This window comes from Bos javanicus, chromosome 28 (genome assembly GCF_032452875.1).
Source record: "Bos javanicus breed banteng chromosome 28, ARS-OSU_banteng_1.0, whole genome shotgun sequence".
Lineage (NCBI taxonomy): Eukaryota > Metazoa > Chordata > Mammalia > Artiodactyla > Bovidae > Bos > Bos javanicus.
The window spans coordinates 30,978,211-30,994,384 of NC_083895.1; the positions used below are offsets into that span (position 1 = coordinate 30,978,211).

Here is a 16,174-nt window from a genome sequence, read left to right on the forward strand (position 1 = left end):
TACATAAGAAAATATAAAAAATGTATAGCTATGTGGCCAAATTAAAAGGAAATAAGTGTTAAGTCACTTAGTCGTACCCGACTGTCTGTGACCCCATGGACTATAGCCCACCAGACTCCTCATCCATGGAATTCTCCAGGCAAGAATACTGGAGTGGGTTGCTATTTCCTTCTCCAAAAAGGAAATAAGGCTGGAATACTATTTCTATGAAAAGGAGAGTTTGAAATAGAATATAAGGTCAGGTTGTCGTAAGGAGTAAATGATGTACAGTAATCATGATATTGGGGCTCCCCAGGTGGTGCAGTGATGAAGAATCCGCTTGCCAATGCAGGAGACATAAGAGACAAGGGTTCCATCCCTGGGTCAGGAAGATCCCCTGGAGTTGGAAATGGCAACCCATTCCAGTATTCTTGCCTGGAAAATTCCATGGACAGAGGAGTCTGGTGAGTTGGAGTCCATGGGGGTCCAAAGAGTTGGACATGACTTAGTGATTGAGCACACACACACAACAATTATGATATTATTAAGAGGACTAGGACAAGACTTGCAGTTGGAAAATATGGGCTCAATTTCCAGATGTTTATTACTTTCTGTAATCCCAAACAACGTAGCTGTCCTGAACTTTGTTTTCTAGGTCTATAAAACAGCTTTACAATATCTATTTCACACAATGACTGAGATTTAACATGATAGGTATGTGCAAGCAAGTTTTCAAAACAAAGAATAAATTGTGAGTGAACTGCTGTGCCTAAAAATAGAGAAGTAAATTTCTGTTTGGGCACCTCAGGATACGAGAAAGTTGCAAGCCAACAGGAATAAGTCTTCTACTTGTACAAAAAGAACTGTAATAGGGCTCATACAGAGCAAGGTACATATCAGTATTATTGAGCCATGTGCTTGAAGAAACATTTAAATTTTACAATTATTTTAAAAATACAAAGATTAACATGAAAAGGTAAACAACTCAGTTCAGTTCAGTTCAGTTGCTCAGTCGTGTCCGACTCTTTGTGACCCCATGAATCGCAGCACGCCAGGCCTCCCTGTCCATCACCAACTCCCAGAGTTCACTCAGACTCACGTCCATCGAGTCAGTGATGCCATCCAGCCATCTCATCCTCTGTCGTCCCCTTCTCCTCCTGCCCCCAATCCAAAAGTCCATTCTGAAGGAGATCAGCCCTGGGATTTCTTTGGAAGGAATGATGCTAAAGCTGAAACTCCATTACTTTGGCCACCTCATGTGAAGAGTTGACTCATTGGAAAAAAAAACAACTCAGTCTGTTAACAAGAAATAGGGTAACATTTTAGAAGGTCTAAAGAATGACAAGAAAACCATGAAAAGTATCTCAGTTTCTAATGAAGGAACAGTAGCCCCATTACTAGCGATTAAAGCCAAAAGTAACCCAAACAATAGGAAGTCAAACTGGACTTTGTGACTGAGTCACATTTGACTCAAATGTGAGTCAAAATTTGCTCACATTTCTGGTTTCTGTTCATCTGTGGAGCAGTTTACTTATAATTTACTGAAGAATCTATATTTGCCATATAGTCAAAGTTGTGGTTTTTCCAGTAGTCATGTATGGATTTAAGAGTTGGACCATAAAGAAGGCTGAGAACCAAAGGATTGATGCTTTTGAACTGTGGTGTTGGAGAAGACTCCTGAGAGTCCCCTGGACTGCAAAGAGATCAAACCAGTCAATCCTAAAGGAAATCAGTCCTGAATAATCATTGGAAGGACTGATGCTGAAACTGAAGCTCCAATACTTTGGCCACTTGATACAAAAAGCTGACTCGTTGGAAAACATCCTGATTCTGGGAAAGACTGAAGGCAGGAGGAGAAAGGGATGACAGACGATGAGATGGTTGGATGGCATCACCGACTCGATGGACATGAGTCTGAGCAAACTCCGGGAGTTGGTGATGGACAGGGAAGCCTGGCATGCTGCCATCCATGGGGTCACGGAGTCAGACACGACTGAGTGACTGAACTGAACTGAACTATATTTGCACTGATAAATCAACAGACAGTTACCTCAATTCCTTGGTACACTCCACACATCAATAATTACAAACTGGGAATTGGGGGTGGGGGTGGGAGGGAGGTTCAATAGGGAGGGGATATTTATATATTTATATATATACACACACATATGGGCTTCCCTGTTGGCTCAGAGGTTAAAGTGTCTGCCGGCAATACGGGAGACCCAGGTTAGATCCCTGGGTCAGGAAGATCCCCTGGAGAAGGAAATGGCAACCCACTCCAGGATTTTTGCCTGGAGAATCCCATGGACAGAGAAGCCTGGTGGGCTACAATCCATGGGGTCACAAAGAGTCAGACACGACTGAGTGACTTTACTTACTTACACATATATGGCTGATTCACTTTGCTGTATAGCAGAAACTAACACAACATTGTAAAGGCATTATACTCCAATTTTTTAAAAAATTACAAACCGCATTCACAATATCTTATTGCTTAATATGAGGATATCAATATAGTAACCCCTATACAAATTAGTTATTATTATCATTCACACGTTCCCTTCTCATGAACTCTTTCCCCTTTAAAGATAACCATATACAGGTATCCCATATTCTTTTTTTTAAAAAAAAAAGTAACAGCAAACACCACCTTGAACTTATTTACTCCTATGCCTACTGTCTTAAATTTTTTTCAACCTTTCACTGCTAAACATCTCTGTAAAATAATTTACCACTGCTACTTTTCCTTGCTCACCATTAATCTCGTCAGAACATGGTACTGTTCCTTCACTCTACCACCACAATATTATTCCATGGTACATTTGTTTTCAAAAGCAATCTAATTTCAAAACCTACTGGCTCTTCCATATGCTTCAGTCTTCTTAACTTTTCTGCAGCACCTAACACTGGCTGCCTGATCTTACACAATCCTGAATTCATAGGGTGAATTAAAAAGAAAATGAGAGAATACCAAAAATGAAAAAATGACAAATGAATACTGATTCTCCTATCCTCCAACAATCCATTTTCTCTCTCCTTTGCTGCTTTCTTAAAAGCGAACATTCCCTAAAGTTAAAATCAGGTGTGCCTGCTCTTGTCTAGAGTGCTCCCCATGGTGTTCTCATCCCCTTTTCCATCAGAACTTAAACCATCACTTCTGGCTGATAAATGATAAATCTCATGAACTCTGAAACAAAATTACTAACTATGTGCATATTGTCTCACTTTCAAAACAAGTTTAACATGTCGACGAAATCTGAAGTCACATCCTTCTCCAACAAAAGAGTCCTTCCTCTTATTCTCCCCTCACCTATTTTGTCAACTAATGGCATCTCCAATTACTCAGGTTCTAAATCTTAGCTGTTTATCAGTCTCTGACACCTTTCTATCCCTCTCCCCCTTCCGCATCCACAGTGTAAGGTCTGTCAATTACCCCTTCAAAATCTCTTACATCGATCCTTCTTTCTCACTTCCACTGTCATCACCTAGTTGGTACCACAATTACCCCTCCTGGTGGCTCAGATGGTTAAGAATCTGCCCTGCAATGCAGGAGACCCAGGTTCGGTTCCTGGGTCAGGACAATTTCCTGGAGAAGGAAATGGCAACCCACTCTAGTACTCTTGCCTGGAGAATCCCATGGACAGAAGAGTCTAGTGGGCTACAGTAAAACGGGGTCACAAAGAGTCAGACACAACTGAGTGACTAACACTAGACTATTACAATACATAAGTCTTTCTGGCCTCCTGTCTCTTGCTAGCCAATTCATTCATAAAATTAGTTTTTTGAACTAATATTTCTCTTTAACATACTTCATTACTTACTTGTGATTTCACACACACAAAAAGTGGAAAGCTTGAATTGTTCCTTAGCAGTAGAACAATGTCAGCTATTCAGCTAAAAAAGGTTTTTGATAGGACCAGTCCCACCTTTTTAGGTCCCCCAAAAAAGTAATGATGTCTACTCTTAACTGCCCCTGTTCAACATCATACTGGAAGTCCTAGTATGTACAACAAGGCAAGAAAAAGAAATTTTAAAAACATATAGATTATAATGAAATAAAATAACCATCTTTATAGATACTATGTTCTATACTTGAAAATCCTAAGAAATCTACCCAAAAACCTCTAAGAACTAATAAGTGAAGTCAGGTCACAGAATACAAAGTCAATATTTTTTAAGGAATCACTTGTGTTTCTGTATAATAACAATGAACACTGGAAACTGAAATTCCTTTAAAGTACTACTTACAATACTATCTTTACCACTGAGCCACCATAAATACAAAATACTTAGGTAAAAACATAAATATATGTAAGCTCTATATCCCCAAAACTACAAAACCTAAGTAAGTGGATAGGCATGTGACATTTGTAAACTGGACATTTCAGTTTTAAGATGCCAATTCATTCCAAACTAATGCAGAGATTTAATGCAATTTCAAATCAAAACTCCAACAAGATTTCTTTTTGTAGAAATTAACCAGCTGATTCTAAAAGTTACATGGAGGCAAGGGAAGTATAATAGCCAAAAGAATTTTAAAACAGAAGAAACAAGGTGGAACATTCACTGGTCAGTACTATATGGTACTGGTGAAAAGACAGACACACAGAGCGCTGGAACAAAACAGAGAGCCCAGAAACAGGCTGACACGAATAATGTCACCGATTTTCAGTACAAGTGCAAAGGTAACTCAAAGGAGAAAGGATAGTCATTTCAACAAATGAAGTTGGAACAACTGGACAAACCTATTAAAAAAAAAAAACTGAACCTTGACCCATAACTTACATTTTATACAAAAATAACTCAAAATGGATTACAGTCCTAAGTGAAAACCTAAAACTATAAAAATCCTAGAAGACAAAAATTTTGTGACCTTGGGCTAAGTAAAGACTCCTTACATACAAAACAAAAGCACAATCCATAAAAGAAAAAAGAAACATAGAACTGGACTTCATCATAATTAAGAAGTTCTATTATTTGAAAGGCACTATTAAGAGAATGAAAAGGCCCAAAGATTAAAAAATATTTTCAAATAACATAGTGAATAAATGATTTGTATCCAAAATATGCATCGAACACTAAACTTAATGAGCAAAATTATCCAATTTTCTTAAATAGCAGATAAACATATAAAAATATATTTACCATTATTATTAGTCTTTAGGGGGATGGAATTAAAATCACACTACATAGCTAAAAACAAAAACTATAAAAAGAAGTTATTTAAAATCTGACAACAACAAATACTAGAGAATAAGAATGAGAGCAACTGAAAGTCTCCCAAACCGCTGACAAAAATGCAAAATGACTCTGTTGGCAATTACATACAATGTTAAATGTACTTTTACCATCTGAACTAGCAACCTCATTTCTAGGTATTTTACCCCAAAAGAAATAAAAGCTTATGCTACGTAAAAACCTTTACACAAATGTTTACAGTGCCTTTATATATAATCACCGAAAACTGGAAATAACCCAAATGTTCTTCAACTAGTTAATGGTACATACATACATTAAACTCAACAATAGAAAGTAATAATACTAACACACAAAATAATATGGATGAATCTGAAATGTACTATGATGAGACTCGAAAGGTCATATGCTATACAATTTTACTTTTATGACATTTTGGAAAAGTCAAAATTAAAATTCAAAAGTCAAAACAGACCAGTAGTTGCCAGAAGTTGGAGGTGAGGGTAAGAGTTGATTACAAAGGGGCAGTACCAGCATGATGAAGCTGTTACATGTCTTGATTGTGCTGGGAGTTACACTACCTCTATACATGTAGAGGAATGTTAGGTCCATGAATCAAGGTAAATTGGATGTGGTCAAATAGAAGATGGTAAGAGTAAACATCGACATTTTAGTACTTGGGGAACTAAAATGGATGGCAACAGGTAAATTTAATTCAGATGCTAATTATATCTACTACTGTGGGCAAGAATCCCTTAGAAGAAATGGAGTAGCCATCATAGTCAACAAGAGTCCAAAATGCAGTGAAAGTGAAAGTGAAGTCGCTTAGTCATGTCCGACTCTGCAACCCCGTGGACTATAGCCCGCCAGGCTCCTCTGTCTATGGGATTCTCCAGGCAAGAATACTGGAGTGGTTTGCCATTTCCTTCTCCAAATATCTTTTTCTTCCCCCCTTCCTGGACCACAGTGGCATGTGCGATCTTCCCAGACTGGGGATTGAACCTATGCTGTGTGCCACGGGAACACAGAGTCTTAACCACTGGGCCATGAGGAAGTCCACCCTGGTTGCAATTTCAAAAACAACAGAATGATCTCAGCTCATTCCCAAGGCAAGCCATTCAACATCACAGTAATCCCAGTCTATGCCCCAACCACTAATGCCAAAGAAGCTAAGTCGAACAGTTCTATGAAGACCTACAAGGCCTTCTAGAATTAAAACCAAAAAACATGTCCTTTTCATCATAGGGGATTGGAATGCAAAGTAGGAAGTCAAGAGATAACTGTACTAACAAGCAAGTTTGGCCTTGGAGTACCAAGTGAAGCAGGGCAAAGGCTACTAAGAGTTTTGTCAAGAGAACACGCTGGTCAGAGCAAACGGGTTGTCTGAGGAGGCCATACAAATAGCTGAGAAAAGAGAAGGGAAAGGCAAAGGAGAAAGGAAAAGATATACCCAACTAATGCAGTTCCAAAGAATAGCAAGGAGAGATCAGAAAGCATTCTTAAGTGAACAACGCAAAGAAGTAGAGGAAAACAATACAACAGGAAAGAAAAGAGATCTCTTCAAGAAAATTAGAGATAACAAGGGAACATTTCATTGAGACGGTCACAATAAAGGACAAAAATGGCAAGGACCTAATAGAAGCAGGAGAGATTAAGAAGAGGTGGCAAGGATACACAGAAGAACTATACAAAAAAAGGTTTTAATGATCCGGATAAGCATGATGCTGTGGTCACTCACCTAGAGCCAGACCTCCTGGAATGCAAAGTCAAGTGGGCCTTAGGAAGCAACACTACAAACAAAGCTAGTGGAGGTGATGGAATTCCAGTTGAGCTATTTCAAATCCTAAAAGATGATGCTGTGAAAGTGCTGCACTCAATATGCCAGCCAATCTGGAAAACTCAGCAGTGGCCACAGGACTGAAAAAGGTCAGTTTCCATTCCAATCCCAAAGAAAGGCAATGCCAAAGAATGTTCAAACTACCACACAACTGCATTCATTTCACATGCTTCCCAAGGTAATACTCAGTATCCTTCAAGCTAATCTTCAACAGTACATAAACCAACAACATCGAGATGTACAAGACGGATTTAGAAAAGGCAGAGGAACCAGAGATCAAATTGCCAACATCCACTGGATCACAGAAAAAGCAAGAGAATTCCACAAAAACATCTACTTCTGCTTCATTGACTACACTAAAGCCTTTGACTGTGTGGATCACAACAAACTGTGAAAATTTCTTAAAGAAATACCAGACCACCTGACCTGCCTCCTGAGAAACCTCAGGTCAAGAAGCAACAGTCAAGAAACAACAGTCAGAACCAGACATGGGACAATGGAATGGTTCAAAATTGGGAAAAGAATACATCAAGGCTGTATATTGTCACCCTGCTTATTTAACTTACATGCAGAGTACATCATGTGAAATGCCAGGCTGGATGAATCACAAATTGGAATCAAGATTACCAGTAGAAATATTAACAACCTCAGATACGCAGATGACATCACCATTATGGCAGAAAGCAAAGAGGAACTCTTTGCTCTTGCCTCTAGATGAGGGTGAAAGAGAAGAGTGAAAAAGCTGGCTTAAAACTCAACATTCAGAAAACTAAGATCATGGCATCCAGTCCCATCCCTTCATGGCAAATAGATAGAGAAAAAGTGGAAACAATGACAGATTTTATTTTCTTGGACTCCAAAATCACTGCAGACAGTGACTGCAGCCATGAAAAGATGCTTGCTCCTTGGAAGAAAAGCTATGACCAACCTAAACAGCACATTAAAGAGCAGAGACATCACTTTGCCAACAAAGGTCTGTATAGTCATATCTATGGCTTTTCCAGTAGTCATGTACAGATGAGAGCCAGACCATAAAGAAGGCTGAGCACCAAAGAATTGATACTTTTGAACTGTGGTGCTAGAGAAGACTCTTGAGAGTCCCTTGGACAGCAAGGAGATCAAACCAGTCAATCCTAAAGGAAATCAGTCCTGAATGTTCATTGATTGGAAGGACTGATGCTGAAGATGAAGCTCCAATACTTTGGCTACTTGATGTGAAGAGGTGATTCACTGGAAAAGACCCTGATTCTGGGAAAGATTAAGGGCAAGAGGAGAAGGGGGCGACCGAGGATGAGATGGTTGGATGGCATCACTGACTCAATGGCCAGGAGCTGGAGCAAACCCCAACACAGTGAAGTACAGGAAAGTCTGAAGGGCTGCAGTTCACGGGGTTGCAAAGAGTCGGACACAACTGAGCCACTTAACAACCACCACCACCACCAAGGTTGAATCATGAAGAAATTAAAAATCTGAACATAAATTCTTATATTTATTTAATCTTTAATCTACTTTAAAGTAATCTACTTTAGACTTTTTAAATCATCATTACTACTGGGATTTACTAAGTCAAAACAGCCTGCCTCACTTTCCTGTCTCTAACATCAGGTATACTCCTAGGAAGCTTAGAAGCCAAAATTGGGAAGGAAGCGTGTCATCTTATTACCTATTAGTGAAATGCAGTTACTAAGCTTTATGTCCCATATTGTTCCCAATCTGAACACACTAACTTCCTGTGGGCAGGGTAAAAACCTTTCCCCTGTGTGAAATGACAGAAACAGTGGGTCCCAAACTTTTTGCAGATTCCCACATCCAGAAGCAGACTTAACAAGAAACCATGAAGATTAAATTTCAAGGCACTCTCTTGCACAGGCCCTCAGGCCCAACATTCAATTTTCTATTTTTTAAAAAATGTTTTCCTTAAAGTGGGTCCCCTAAATTATATTAAGCTCCAGGACCCACAGAATCTGAATCATATTACAGAAAATGGGCTTCTATCGTACATGTTACTTGAAAAAATACTTAATTCAAAAAGCTACTTTGAATTCAGTAATACTAATAAATTTGTATTTTACTAATCAAACATCTAATATGTTATTCATTGTTTAAAATTTTCTTAGCACTAAATAGACCTAAATTGTACTGTCTGGTTTACATTTGGATTTTTCATTCTTAGGCAGACTAATATTTCTACTACAGATCCACAGTTGACAGAGTAGAAATGGCAGGGCTAAATTTAAAAGGCTCAAGACTGACAGCGTTAGAGCAATAAAGCTCTAGCTGATGACCTTCAGAAAAAAAAATCATTTTATTTCTCTGTATTAATGAAACACAGAGAATGATTACTTCACAATGAGTATACACAATACATCATAATGTGCTGCCATATTTCTCAGGCCAAAGTATTAAACCAGGCTACAGACGCAGCTACCCTAGCTATCCACTACTGTATTTCACACCAAACAGCTAAGCTGCTCGTAGCCTCTATTTCTGAAAAAACCCTAAGCAGTCATTCAAATGTTTGGTGAAATGAAACTGGCTTATGCCTAAAGAGAAATGAGGCCTGGAAGGACACTGGGCCACAGGAAGAGCCCATCACCCTAAGAGACAGTGGGGTGAAGGGGGTTCAGAGACATATAGCTTATTAGCACTGGAGACTTCATTATGAATGGGATACGAGTGTGACTGACACCAGTAAAGACTAGAGGGATTTACTCCTGCAGAACCTGAGGGTCCTTTGATGAAACCAGGAATAAGGTACAAGTACCCTGGAAGGGGATAAGTCTCTTTTACGGAAATTCATTTCATAATCATTAAATGAAGTTCAGTGAGGTCTCTAAGTAATACTACTAATTCCATGCACAGAGAATTCCATGACATTCATGCAAATGACAGTATCAAAATATCTCCAACCAGATATTTATTAACTACAAAGGAAAGAATTTAACTTCACTATAGAGAAACCAGGCAGAGAGGCCCTTAACCAAGTGATCGGGTCAAACATCACCAGCAAAAATAAATAATGATATTATGAATCCTGTGTTAATAATGCATTGAGAACACATTTCTGTGATAGTCTTGACTAAACCTTATAATCTCAGTTCAATCATGAGAGGGAAAAAAAAAAAAGACAAATCTAAATTGAGGGACATTTGACCAAATAACTGGCTAATACTCTCCCAAAATGTCAGAGTTATAAAAGACAAAGAAAGACTGAGAAACTTTTACAGAACAGAAGAGACTAACGAAGAAAAATGCGTGAAATGCAATGTGAGATCCTAGATAGAATCCTCAGTAAAGAATAATGACGAACAAACTAGTGAAGCTTGAAGGTCTTTCCTTAATAGTATTGAACCAATGTTAATTTCCTGGTTCTCATCATTGTACTACGGTTATACAAGATGATAACATGAAAGGAAGCTGAGTAAGAGATATCTAAAAACACTCTGTACCATCTTTACAACTTTTCTGTAAGTCCCAAATTAGTTCAAAACAAAAAACTTTTTAATTATGCAAATACTTCACTGAGGGAGATGAAAGCTTGGCCCCAGTAAGGAACAGAGGTATTTGGAGGATTAACTTTCTACACTTACAAGTGTAGGTGGACGAATAGTTTGTGATCATGGGGAACTTAAGAGTCCAGTGAAGACTTCTTTGAAATCTATGGGTTTACCATGTTTACCCTCACAGTTCAGCAGGTAATGGGTTAAGTTCTATTAGTTCAGAAGTCTGTTTCTCAGAGCTTGATTTACCTGGAATGAACTATTAGAAAAGTTTTTCAATCTGTAAGATCAAGAAAAAGTAAATGTAAAAGGACAGGGGTCTTGTTAGGGTGATGCATTTTTTTCCCCTCTTTTCTCTATTTTCTAAATTATCTATAATTCACGGATAAATTATGTTTAGTTTACAATTTCCTTCAAGTAAAACTAAAATTGGATTTTAAACTCATTTTCCCTAAGAACAGAATGAAAGGGCTCTGGACCAGAGGCAACCAATCATTGAGACACCTAAGATCCTAACAATATGAAAGCTGTTTAATAATTGGTAACTACTGCCTATCTAAAAACAGGAGGCTAGATTTCGATTTCTATTTCTTTTCATTCCAGTCTCATTGCTACTGCTGCTATGTTCAGATCCTCTCCCCACTGGGCTACTACACCACATTACTGACTCATTGCCAGACCTCCATTGCTGCATATGAGACCAGCAGAGGACTCCTAAAATACCATGCCCTTCCCCTTTTCGATGGCTTCTAGTGATGAGGATTCTTTTGGCTAGAGAAAAATGGTACTTTAAAAAATAAAAAATGGAATTTTCATAATTCACAAGGGGAGAAATTAATGGATGGAGTTTTCACAAGTTTCTCTCCCATAATTTTTTCCTGTCCACTTATTCCACTCTCAGGGCAAAAACATGAACAAACAGTAAACTTAAAGAAAACCAAAGCAGTCAGCAGGACCTACTTTGACAATTTTTGTTACTGACTCATGTTCATGATTGTGTTTTTCTTATTGCATGTTTTTATTTTGTTTTCTTTTTCATGTTTTTATATTCACATATTCTGCTAGTAAAATTAACTACTAACTTATAAAATTGAATTAAATATGTGTGACACTTACACAAAGTTTAAGAGTCATTAGACCTCACCACCATTTTCCAGTTACATCTTGTACTCACTCATTCACAAATGAATTTGTAGAAGATATACCTGGATCAATTGATCAGATATCTGAGCCCCTATTAAGTGCCCCTCACTCATCTTCCACTCCAAGATGAGCATTCCCATCCTCTCCCATATTACAGTTACTTGTATACAGGGACTACCTCATATATTCCTTAAGGGTATCTTTCATTCCACAGAGAAGTTGAATATAACAGGCACCGAATCACTGAAAGTTTATTTCAAGAGGAAACTTTCTGTTTGAAGGGATAAGGATCTAGAACAATCAATTCCAACATTCTGATAGACTCTGACTCTCCTTAAATGAGTCCCCCAAATCTCCATATCTAGCTTGAGATATTGCAGACATTTTTTTCTAAGAAGACTATATAAGTGAATCAATATTTGCTTTTGATTCAAGCTTAAAAATAAACACAGATAGCATCTACAAGCATTAAAAAAAGGTCACACTATTTGTTGATATATGGGCTGATTATTGCAAACTCCCCAGTGAATACTGCTACCCAACTCAAACAATTTCCTGTGGGTTGGACTTTGGCAGCCTCAAATTATTACATCATGTACAACAAGAAAAACTCTATGCTGATAAAAGACAGAAAGCTTTATTTTTTTCTTTTGTGAGAACTTGGAAAACTGTCATTTACCATAAATCTGTCCAAAACCAGCTGGAAAAAAAAAAACAAGCCAAGTTTCACTTTGTTATAAATGACAAACTAAATAACTAAGAAATGACAGTTGTATGCTACTTAGCCCCTCCTTACAAAGATCCAGAGCTATATGGGTAATTTACCGACTTGTATGGGAGGCAGTGAGCTTTCCAGGCAGCCAGGGGATGAAGAATCCACCTGCAATGCAGGAGATACAGGGGACAAGGGTTCGATCCCTGGATTGGGAAGATCCCCTGGAGGAGGGCATGGCAACCCACTCCAGTATTCTTGTCTGGAGAATCCCATGGACAGAGGAGCCTGGTAGACTACAGTCCATGCGGTCACAAAGAGTCGGACATAACTGAAGCAACTGAGCACAAATGAACATAAGAGAGGCAGCAAGACAGTAGAAAGAACTCAGTGGCTAAAAACACAGCGTCTACAGGAGCAACTGCCTTACATAACCTCAGGAAACACCATGCTCATTGTGGAGATCCAGGAGGTACCATTCTAAGAGAATACAATGTGAATTTTAAAAGTTTGGGAGCTAGAGTTCACAGGGCAGAACAGTTTTGGATTCTATCACCTAACATCTGTGTCATCTTGACCAACTTACTGAATCAATTATTGAAGTCTCCGATAATGAGGTGGGATTAAAAAATAACATGTCTCCCACAGAACTCTTACAAGGATTAAATGAAATAGTGTGTATGTGTGCATGTGTGTAAAATTAGCCCAGTATCTAGGACTTAGTAAATGAGGCATAAATGTTTTGATGATAAAAATTAATAAATAAATGTTTTGATGGTAATTATCATAAAGAAGAATAAGATGAATCTACATTCCAATCCTGCTCCATCACGTTCAGGTCATTTACCACCTGTAATAAATGTGATTTATTGAGAGTACTGTAACAAAATTCTAATATTTAGGGCCAGATACAAAATAGAAGTTCCATAAGTAGTAGCTATGATGATGAAAACTGCATCCCCATACCAATTGTCTCTCTTTCCTTTTCCCTCTCTCTCTTATACACACAAACACAGACACACATACACTTACTATAAAAATTCTATGAGATTAAATTATAATTGATAGTACAAACAGAAAGCCATATCAAAATGAAGGAAAATGTATTCTAAAAATAATGCATTCTCAATACAATTCAACTATTGGTTTTTCTAGTAGCCATGTATGGATGTGAGAGTTGGACCATAAAGAAGCCTGAGTGCCAAAGAATTGATACTTTCGAACTGTAGTGTTAGAGTAGACTCTTGAGAGTCCCTTGGACAGCAAAGAGATCAAACCAGTCAATCCTAAAGGAAATCAGTCCTGAATAATCATTGGAAGGACTGATGCTAAAGTTGAAGCTCCCATATTTTAGCCACCTGATGTGAAGAGCCAACTCACTGGAAAAGACCCTGATGTTGGGAAAGATTGAAGGCAGGAGGAGGACGACAGTGGATGAGATGGCTGGATGGCATCACCGACTCGATGGACATGGATTTGAGCAAACTCTGAGAGATAGTGAAGGACAGGGAAGCCCGGAGTGCTGCAGTTCATAGAGTCCTAGGGGTCATAGAGTCGGACACGACCAAGCAACTGAACAATCACTATCGACATTTAGCTCAAAAAACTTCAGTGACAAAATACTTATAGTCAAAACTCCTAGGACTTAAATGGTCTTCCACAGTCTTAACCCATGTATTTCCAACCTCAAGTATCACTGTTCCCCTTAAAACAGAATAGAAGATTTGTTCTCCATATATGCCCAGCATTTTACTCAATAAGGAATATGTACATTTATTGAAGAAAGTCTGCATATAAGTGGACCCATGAAGTTCCATCCCCTGTTGTCCAAAAGTCATCTGTATTATCCTTGCCCTGGCCTCATCTTCCCAGTACTTCCTAATACTAGAAATCTACTCCACTCAACAAACCTGTTTGAAGAAGCCACTCAGCTGGTAAGTTATAGTAATGATGACTAATGACAATCACACCCTATTAGAAAGGAGTAGTCATTTATAATTAGTTCATTTCCCAAAAGATTTTCTAAATACTGTTCCCCACCAACTGGGACTTACTCTGTCTCAGGAACTTTGTTATTCAGTGCTTACCCAACACATAAGTACTTTATTAGAATACAAAGTAGAATGTTACATTGCCTTACCTTCAACAAATGTTCAGTGACTGTTAAATAAATAAATGAAGAACTGAGTTTTTTTAAACACATTTTTCAATTTAGAGAGAACTCAGTTATAAGCATAATCAGTCACCTCTTTATTTCTTCCCTGAATCTACCTAAATCTATCATACCTAAATCATATTATACCTAAATTGTACCTTCTGTTTCCCAAAGGTCTATGGAAGAAAGATACTTTACCTAATAGCCAGTAGGACAAACACAACATTCTACTCATATACATAGCTAATATCCAAACTAGTAACAATGGCAGATAAAGGAAAGAGAATCAACAGCAATTATAGGCACCAAGACAGCAAAATGATAACTACGCATTAAATAAAGTTGCCTTATACTATCCTTTAGCTCAGTATCTTAGAATCAAAGTTTTTTCCTAATTTTTTAAACCACTGAGGTTTTTTCTTTAACTTAAATGCTCAATTACAACCATTCACTATTTATGAATCATTATAAACTTACCATTACCCGAATTATTTCAGCACAAACAATAATGAAAGCATGATGGCTCTATCAAAAGCCACTGCCTGCACTGACTTGCCTCACTTCTGCTGGGAGAACACTGGCACTGAATGGCACAAGCAACTCCAGTGTGAGACACTAGGCACATGACTGGGAAGGTGACAGAGGACACAGAGGAGAGAAGGAGTGGAGGGGTGGGCAGGAGTCCACTGAAGTTCACTCCAGAAGCCTTCACGATACTCAAGCAAAAACATGCTACCAGACTCCCGGTTTTAAGCCAGTTCAGATCTTACTTCTACCACTGACAACTGAGAGACCTGTGGCACCTCTTCCGGCTGTAAGATTATAATAACAGCAGCCGCCGAGTGTGCCACGAGCCCCGTTCCCCAGTTGTGTCCCACTCTCTGCGACCCCATGAACTGTAGCCTGTCAGGCTCCTCTGTCCATGGAATTTTCCAGGCAAGGACACTGGAGTGGGTTGCCATTTCCTCCTCCAGGGGATCTTCCAAGCGCAAGGATCAAACCCCCATCTCTTGTGTCCCCTGCATTGACAGATGGTTCTTGACCAAGAGTGCCACCTGGGAAGCCATCACTTAGTGAACACCAACTCTGTGCTAGCCACAAGACAAATGGTACATCCTTTAATTCTCATGATTCATCTACCAAGTAGGCATTATTTCCCTCATTTTCCAGAAAAGTAAAACCCAAGTTCCACTCGTGCACAACTGTTTCCCAGGGGGATAATACTACCTACTTAACAAGGTTGTACTGGAAATTAGAAGTAAATGCAAAGCACTTACCACATGAACTAGCACTTGTCACACAGTAGGAGCTTAGGAATTCATTATTATACAAGTGCACCTATCACTTGAATAAGTGACTCAATTGAACTTCAATGAAATCCCACAAATAAGTTTTCCTTTATATCATCTTCCATACAAAAATAATAATTAGCAGTACTTCTGTAGAACCCAAGGTTTACAACTTTATAACTGTTTAAAATACCATAGGATCATCCATTCAGTGCCAATACACAAACACACACACACACATATACTGTTTTTTAGTTGAGAATCAAAATGTATAACCCAAGGAAATAGAAAGCCCATTATGAAAGTGATATTTGCCTTAAGCTGAGTACCAAAATATTAAATATTTTACTTACAAAAAGATTA

At 38.4% G+C, this 16,174-nt stretch overlaps 1 protein-coding gene and 1 long non-coding RNA gene across 14 annotated transcripts in view; one reads left to right on the top strand and one right to left on the bottom strand.

Moving 5' to 3' along the window:
* USP54 (ubiquitin specific peptidase 54) overlaps positions 1-16,174 on the bottom strand; it is a 131,328-nt gene that overhangs the window by 65,704 nt on the left and 49,450 nt on the right. The window contains exon 1 of one of the 13 annotated variants that reach the window (XM_061405302.1): positions 15,000-15,146. The exons of the other annotated variants lie outside the window; for them this stretch is intronic. The gene's annotated coding sequence lies outside the window, so the exon portion shown is untranslated. Of the gene's footprint in view, positions 1-14,999; positions 15,147-16,174 lie in introns of those variants that run through there. 13 annotated transcript variants of the gene reach the window in all.
* On the top strand, positions 9,342-11,337 carry LOC133240485 (uncharacterized). The gene is made up of 2 exons (XR_009734236.1): positions 9,342-9,766; positions 11,116-11,337. It is a non-coding gene; the product is annotated as an uncharacterized LOC133240485 (long non-coding RNA).